This window comes from Octodon degus, unplaced genomic scaffold, assembly GCF_000260255.1.
Source record: "Octodon degus isolate 3935 unplaced genomic scaffold, OctDeg1.0 scaffold00042, whole genome shotgun sequence".
Lineage (NCBI taxonomy): Eukaryota > Metazoa > Chordata > Mammalia > Rodentia > Octodontidae > Octodon > Octodon degus.
This window is the reverse complement of record NW_004524618.1, coordinates 7,000,202-7,008,486: the sequence shown is the minus strand read 5'-3', so window position 1 is coordinate 7,008,486 and position 8,285 is coordinate 7,000,202. Positions and strand designations below refer to the sequence as shown.

General features: G+C 43.5%; 1 pseudogene; it reads right to left on the bottom strand.

The window, feature by feature from the left end:
• Positions 1–429: 429 nt before the first annotated feature.
• LOC101580735 lies at positions 430–1,712 on the bottom strand (annotated as a pseudogene).
• Positions 1,713–8,285: the final 6,573 nt, after the last annotated feature.

Sequence of the window (8,285 nt, the reverse complement as noted above, 5' to 3'; positions counted from 1 at the left end):
GGGCGGGGCTCAGGGTCAGCGCCAGAGAGGTGTAAACCGTTAAACTGACGGCATGCGCTCTGCCTACTGCCAAGGCTTTCAGTCTCTCAGAGGTGTGAAGCAAGTCATCACAGACACAGCAGCACCCCAGCCTCTCCTGCAGACCCGTAGTGTAGGGTGGCAGCGCCTGCAACTGAGGCCGCCTAGCGCAGGGAGGAGATGCTTTGCGAGGATGGAGGATGACCCTCTCTCCAGAGCAAATAAGGCTCGGAGGTCTTGCTATGTAATTTAGGCTGTTTTAAACTATGAAACCTCCAGTAACAAAAACCTTTCCTTCCTTCATTTTGAGTGTCGGGTATTTGTCTCAGCAACAAGAAAAGAGTAAGACACAAGTCTTTATTCAGAATAAGCTGTCCAAATTCACACTTGTATGACATAGAAATTTTGAGTTTATACAGCAAGCTTCTTTTTTTTTTTTTTTTTTTTTTTTTTTTTTTCAGCAGGTTTCTTTTGTGCTGGTTTGTTGGGAGCCCCAGGCTTTTCCCCCAAAGACTTCTTCACAGCCTTTTTTCTTTGTTCTCTTCCACAGCCTTTCTGCTGGCAACCTCCTTCTCTTCCAATTTGGCTGCCCATGCATCTGCTTTAGTCGTTTGGATCTTGTGATTCCTGGCCTGGTGAAGAATGGTGTTCTGGTGCATGATCTTTGCATATGGGCCCAGCTTCAGCATGATCCTCAGGTTCTTCAGAGGATTCTTCTTCAGGACTCTACAATGAATCATTTTGGGTGATGTTTGGAGGGCTCCTTGGATCTCTGGACTCTTAAAGATCCTGCTCAGATATGTATCAATCATCTTTTGCATCACCAGATTTTAGTGACTCTTGAGGGTACAGCTTTTCACGAAGTGCCGTACAACTCATCTAACTTCTGGAAAGCACTTCAGTCCAACTACAGAAGAGCTCCACATGCCTACCAGGTGCAAGATTCAGAATATTCAGTTGTCTTACATTGAGCAGAGTAATGCCTGGTGTATTTCTGGAGGCCTTGATGATGCCATTCTCTTCATTATAGATGATGCAAAGTCCCTTGGGCTGTATCCGAGGGTGGTTTCTCATCTTGCCCTTGCCAGCCCTCATTCACTGAGAAGCATAGACCTTTTTGATATCATTCTAGGCATTAAGTTCCTTCAGAAGCAAAACTGCCTTGTCAGTCTTCTTGTAACCTCAAACTCTATCTTCTACCTCCAAAGGAAGTTCAGGAACTTCCTCAGTTCAGTGACCTTTGCTCATGACCAGCACTGGCAAGGCTGCGGCGGCCAGAGCCAAGCAGATGGCATACCACTTCTGTGTTGTGTTTCCTCTGCAGTGCCAATGGAGCCAGGTTTTGGTGGGTGAAACATGTGGCCTCCTTGAAACATATTGCCAAAGGCACCCTGGCTGGAATGGTGGGTCCCCGCCGCCATGAACTCTGGGAATTCGAGCCACAGTTGTTCCAGTCCCCAGAGACCCGGCGCTGGGCTGATACCTGCTAATTTGTTGAGAGCACAATTCGCTGTCTGTTGTTTTTCTTCAAGTTGGTGTGAACAAAGTTTACAATATCTGGTTGAATGGGAGCCTGGAACACGTCAGGCAAGGTGACATTTTTGCCAGATTACTCACCCTTTTTGGAGTACATGGATGTGAGAGGACAAGCACAAGCCATGGGGAAAAGGAGAAGACCACGCTCCCCCCAACTCAGCAGCCCCCACAGGAAAATTAATTTCCCTTCTTAAATAAAGCTTCATTATAATATAATCCTGCCCACTTGTTTATGAGTCAATGACAGAATGAATAGTTATGACACAGTCAAAAATATTTTGAAAATATTTTCAAAACAAAAAATGTTCCCTAACTAGTCATTTAAAATTTCAAGCACTGCTCTATTTTAAGAAACTTCAGTGGGTTCTTTAATAATCTCACTCTTCCATTACTGATAGAAATAAAACAATAGTGGGTTTTCAAACATTATAAAGTATAATTTTCTTGGAGTTCAAAAGAATTAAAGAAATAATTGAAATTAATCCATTGAATTAAACTTAATTGTCATGAGGGACAGATGACAATATTTGCATACTACTGCCATTATTATTACCATTGTTATTACTGTCTTCATTAACAAATTAGATGCATTAGGTCTATGCAAAATATTTTAAGGTGCTCTACATTATTTATGGAAAAGGCAACGTTACTATGTTGACTTTATAAATGTGAAAATTACAACTCATTAGTGTTGCATAATTTGCCTAACACCCCTTCCCCTGTCTAATAGTCAAAATCAGAGATGATGGAGATTTTTTGACCCAAAGCTTATAACCTGAAACCAAAGCTTAGCCCGAAGTGTGTTCCACAAAGTACCATTTAGTAACTTTCATTTCCTCTGATTGCAGTTCATTCAACATTTATTTGAAAGTATCAATTAATCAATGGTGTATAGTAACCAACGTGGGATACAGAAATATGACTAAGAACAGGCTACTGCCTTGCAGAACACAGGGCTGAGGTAGTGTATATTATTGTTTCCTTTTTTTTAAGTAGTACACATTTTCAGTGCCTGATTACTTTCATAGTGGGCAGTTGGTATATTATACATCACTTCTGATTTTTTGTTCAATCTCTTCCCTTCCATTCCTTTTTTCTCCCTTAAAAAGTATTTCATAGCTTACAAAACTTTATTTTTCCCTCCTGCTGAATTTCTTTTACTGATTTTCTTTTCTCCAACTCATAACTAAATGAACTTGCTTATATGGAGGTATATGCAACTGGTAGGTAGAACTTCACTGAACATATATGGAGATATAAATGTGGCCATGAGGACAACGAAGAGATATGTCTGGGCATCAGAGTGCCAACAGGAGAACAGATCCGTGTCCTAACCCAGCTTGGGGAAGGCTGGGGTACCCTGGGGGTCTATGTCAGCGGAAACACTGAGGGGGCAGGACAAGAGCCAAAGCGGCCACACAAGAGACCCTCGCAGCCTGCAAGCCTACCGGATGTTCCAGTAAAGACTGGGATAGAAGTGATTTGGGGAGCAGGGGAGTGAGCGGCTTGGTGCTTTCAATTATTTCTGCTTTCTGGTGCTCTACTTGGAAAGTACAGCTGAGTAGAGGGCTGTGTCAGCACATTTAGGGCTCCTTGAGGAAATGCAGCGCAAAGATGGTCGCACGGTGCCTCCTCTTCTTCCCTCAGCTCTGCCTTTCGGCTAAGAAGGTCCCTCTAGGTCGAGTCTGTGTGGCCCTCTTGTGAGGCACAGTTCACAGGTCTCCCCCGCCTGGAGTTCCACCCCTCCTCTGCAGCAGTGCAGCTCTCAGGACGGGGAATGCTCCCAGGCTCTCCACTTAGAGAACTCACAGTCAGTAAGGGGAAAATGTTTTTTCTTCCTTTGTGCTGCCAGGATTTATTTGTCCTGATGTCTTTACCTCCAGGATCTTGTGTCTCATCTCAAGATGTCAATCTGAAAGTAAGGGCTTTCAATCCACTGAGTCCTTCTTTAAAATTAAGCAAAAGGGAAAAAAAAAAAGCCTTTTAGGGATGAGTGCTGTATTGGTGCCATCAGAAAAAATGAAGATGGACAGTTTAATTTTGCTCAATGCTGTAAGAGAAAGGATGTCATCCTCGAGCCTGGGTAGCCATGCCCTAGGTGACAGGAATCAACTATGCTGGAAAACAGCCAACATTTTTAAGAAATGTTTTCAAGACTTTACACGGACAACTCTGGAAACAGGCTAGCGGAATGGACTCCTGGGCCTGCATTCTTTCTTTTTCCCTGACTTTTCCACGGAGGCTAAACTGGGCTTATGTATTTACGAATGCACAACACAGCTATAGAATGTGTCTTCCTGTTCCTCTGCTCCAGCAGCTTGCCCCCATGCAGGCTCAGGTCAAACTGTCTTTGGGAACAAGGTCTCAGCAGTGACAAGTGCATTTACCAGGCTTGGGACTCCTCCAGCCAGGCGCTTCTTAACTTAGAATCTGTCCGACGCTTCAGGTGCGGGATGTTTGACACATTGGACTAGTCAGATGATGCTTACCAAGCTCTTCCCTGCCTTTGGACACAAGGACTGCAGCCTTAGAATCAGCTACAGAAGGCAAGAGGACTGACCTGAGGAAGCAGGAGCAGCACCAAGGTAGAAAAGCAGCTTCCAGACGGTAGGGCTGGAAGGCACGAGACAGCGAGGGTTTCTAGAGACTTCAGTGTGCACCCAAGTGAGAAGACAGGTTGACTTACAGAGGAAGAACAGTGCTGTTTAAGGAGGAAAGCTACCACACGAATGCCCTGCCATTAAAATAAATGTGTAAGGTATCTGGACTATTTTCAGTCTCCGTCTGCACAACACACCAACCTATCTGGAAACTAAGACTGGATTGCCTGCTGCATGATCAGCTACCTTTGGGGAACACCACACCCCACTGCAAGCAAGAACGGCGGCGGCGGGAGCAACGGCGAGAGGGTGGTGGTAGTCTGTCTTGCCTTCGCGTGCATCTTACTTACGCCTTCCAGCCTTGCTCCTGCTCACTCTTGGGTCTCCACTTCCCTCTTACGGTGTATTGTAGCTGAGCTTCCTGCACTTACAACTGCTAGGGTGCAAGTGCAGCCAGCTTCAGGCAGGCGCAGAGGTCTGGCCAACATCATTTTCTACAGCATCAGTGACTACTGCAGATTATGTGTCTTTGCTCCAGAGCCCATACTGCTTGCCACACTGTGAATTGCCTTCTTTGGGTTCCTAGGAATTCCTTCTGCGTCTTTCCCTGCACCATCATCTCCACTGCACAGAGCTCTTGGCCGGAGAGCCGGATTCTGTTTCAATTCCCTTTCTTGAGGCTTTTCATGTGGTACAGTATGGGGGTCACTGCAGAATTCCCAAGGGAGGCCTGTGGCAAAGAGGCCTAACCAGGCCTTGTGATTCCTTCCTTATGCTAGACATTGGAGACACAATGGTGGCCTTTCCTTTGGAGGTGACTTTCTGGTGTGCCTCGCTGGCCCCTAAATTCACAGATGCAGCAAGTTCCTGAATATTCATGGGTTTCATCTCCCAGTCTCTGAAGTGCTTGCCAGTTACCAAGACCTCCATTGAACTTGTCACTTTTCTTATCATATTTGATAACCAAGATGCCATCAACAGTGTCAACACAGTGATGCTCTGTGGGTAGGATATCCAGATGTCCTGGTTCTCTATAGAATATTTAATTACAGAGGACAGGAACGGATAGTGACCTCAGCCTCTCATTGAGGCAATTTCCCTGCCTATGACCACCTTTTTGTCACTCTGATTAGGGGATGATCTTACAAGTCTTTCCATAGTAAATATTCATTTGACCGTGTTGCAAGGCTCACATATGTAGAGCTCTAACAAGTCTGCTTCTTTAACTCTTGACTTTTCGCAAAACAGTTCTAGTAGTTTTTTCTTTGCTCAAGGCTGGCTTTCTCCAACTCCTGAGAGAATGCCCCTGCCATGATCCATCTCTGTAAATCCAGCTCTGTATTCTATTGCTCTTGATCCGGAATCCTCAGAAGCAACCTCTGCATGTGCTCTCTTAACTCAGGTCTGTAGACATTGGCTAGATTATGCAGCTCATTGAAAACAGTTTTCTTCTTCCTTTATAATCCAAGAATTTCCTAGCTGGATTGCGTTATGCACTGACCCTAGTGACTGATCTAGTAGCCGTGCAAAGGCACAGGTTGCAAAAGGAGAGCTTTCTGTGTAATCAAGTAAGGAGCTGGGTGTGCCACTCCAAGAAAGGCGCCCCCTTCATAGGTGCAAAGGATTCGAGAGAGTCAAAACTCAGAGTTTTTTAGTTCACTGCCCCAATCACCCTAATCGCATCTCTGAAAGTCCCATTTTTTTCCCTGACTGCATTTGAATCTTCACTTAGCTGACCCACCAGGTCTTGAAACTCCCAAATCCTCTGAAATTGCCCTGGTATTCTGAATAAACATGAAGTTAAACTTCATCTTTTACTACTCCCTAGCTACAGAAGAAAATACTCATAAATACTTGCAAGTAGGTTCTCTAATTTCCATTCCTAGGTTTTAAATTAAAGATTAATTGAACTTCAGCCTTTTATTATCTTCTTTAGTGCATCTAACCCATCAAGTAACAGTGTGCTTCCAATTTCTAGCTCCCCACATGTTTCCCAAATCCAGTCAGGTGACATTGGATTTCTGTTCATGGGCAGGGACAATAGAAGTTCTACATGATAGCAACAATGGGTCATCATGCCAGCTGCTACCCCACTTAACTACCTAAACCCCATCTTTGATGTGGCCCTGAGAGATCAGTTGCAAAATTTTGCCCCTGGGAGTCAGATTTCTGAATGGAAATTGGTATGTAGGACATGTACTAGTGAATATTCACATAATCAATTCCTGTGGGGAAGTGACGGGACTTAACCCAGGCAGATGGAGAAGTTGGGCTGTGAGACAGTCACAACAAGGGCCTCAGGCAATTTGATGGCCCTCAAGGGTCTTACCAAATTGGAGAAAGGTGATGTGACCTTTAGACTCGACATCTACTAGTTCCTTTACATAGATGTCCCTGTGAAGATTAATACAATCGAGACAGAAGAGTCAAGGCTGATCTCTAGAACAGAACTCAACAAGGAGCTGCTGGTAGTTCTCAGCACCAGGGAAACAATGGCTCCAGTCCTTAAGCAGAAGAGTCTGTGCAACAGGACACAAAATCCAACCTAAGAACAGGAGCATCCTTAAGACAATGAGAAGGCAATGGGCCCAGAGATGGTGAGATGAAGGAGGTGTTCTTCCGAGGAGCAAAAGGATGTCTTAATGCATCATCTCTCAATCAATATTAAATCAAAAATGTACTATGGTGATTACAATTGAAAAATTTTAAATAAAGACAGGACCCTAGCTACTGCCTTTTGCTTCTTCCTCAGGCTGTGTCATAGCTTGGTACAATGGAGGTGACCATGGTTGGGTTTGTTTTATCTGCAGAAAATAATTCTGAAAAATGTAAATGACTTCACCAGCCATTGTACTTGGTACTGAAACCAAACTAAAAATTGCCTAAAATCATTTTTATGCAAGAATTGAGCTGCAGACTCTTAGTAAAACACAAGCTTCAACCTGTTTTGAAACTGTCTCATTGCTATTTCTTTCTCAATAAAATTAATTTTTCAAAAAAGCACAAGCTTCATATATGTGCAAGGCAGATCGAATCACCCTTGTAAAGCGAAGGCAGAGATGACGAAGAAATTTTATGTACAGGAAATATCCATTTTTTACACAAACCATGGCTCAGGTTTTTACATTAATTATTGGCATTATTTTATAGCCAATTTGAACCTTAGGGAATGACTCCCCCAAATACCCTGATAAATCTTCGAACTATGGCTTCATGATATTGGTTACAAATACGAATGCAGCACAAGTTTTTACTTCACAGGTGATGAGTGTAAAAACATAGCTTTCGAGGGCTTTTCAGACTTTTTGACCAAACATATTCACGATTCAATGTCCATGTTAAGTTCTGTAGTCTTCTCAAGGACCCAACAGGCAACACGTTGGCTGTCATAACCATCCCCCAGGAATTCTCACCTCTAGAGATCGCTTTGCACAGAGTGCCCTGGATGGGCATTGCCAAAGATTTTATAACAAAACATATAATTACGTATGAATGTATTTGAAACTATGAATATATGTTTAAAGGCATTGAAATACCAGATGCACAAACCATGCTCCTCTCTGACTGCTAATTGTCTCTCTCTCTCTCTCTCTCTCTCTCTCTCTCTCTCTCTCTCTCTCTCTCTCTTTCTCTTCTGTCTCTTCCTCTACCTCTTTTCCACTGCACATATTACACACACACACACTCCACACAATTTTGACCTACTGAAAATGAAATAATTGTCTTAGAAAAAGTAAATAAATCTCACACTTCTTTTCTGCATGAGTCCGCTGGTTGTGGTATTTGCAATTTGAAGACTAAGAAGACATACCCTTAAGAGCAGCTGTCTTTTGAAAGCTAAATTGGTTTTATACCGTATATAATTATGTCTCACAGATAGACTAACTGAAGAGGTAGATTGAAATGCAAGCTAGAGATTGTGCATCAATCGAATCTCTGTGTGTGTGTGTGTGTGTGTGTGTGTGTGCGCGCGCGCGCGCTACCTTAGGTTCCCTGACCCAGTCCTCGAGATCAAGTCATGTTTGCAAGTGATTTTTGGAGGATGCACCCCCAGGAGGAAACTGGTCAAGACAGGGGTCATAGCAAGACCAAGTGGAAGAGAAAGACAGGATGCATTATGATTATTTACAA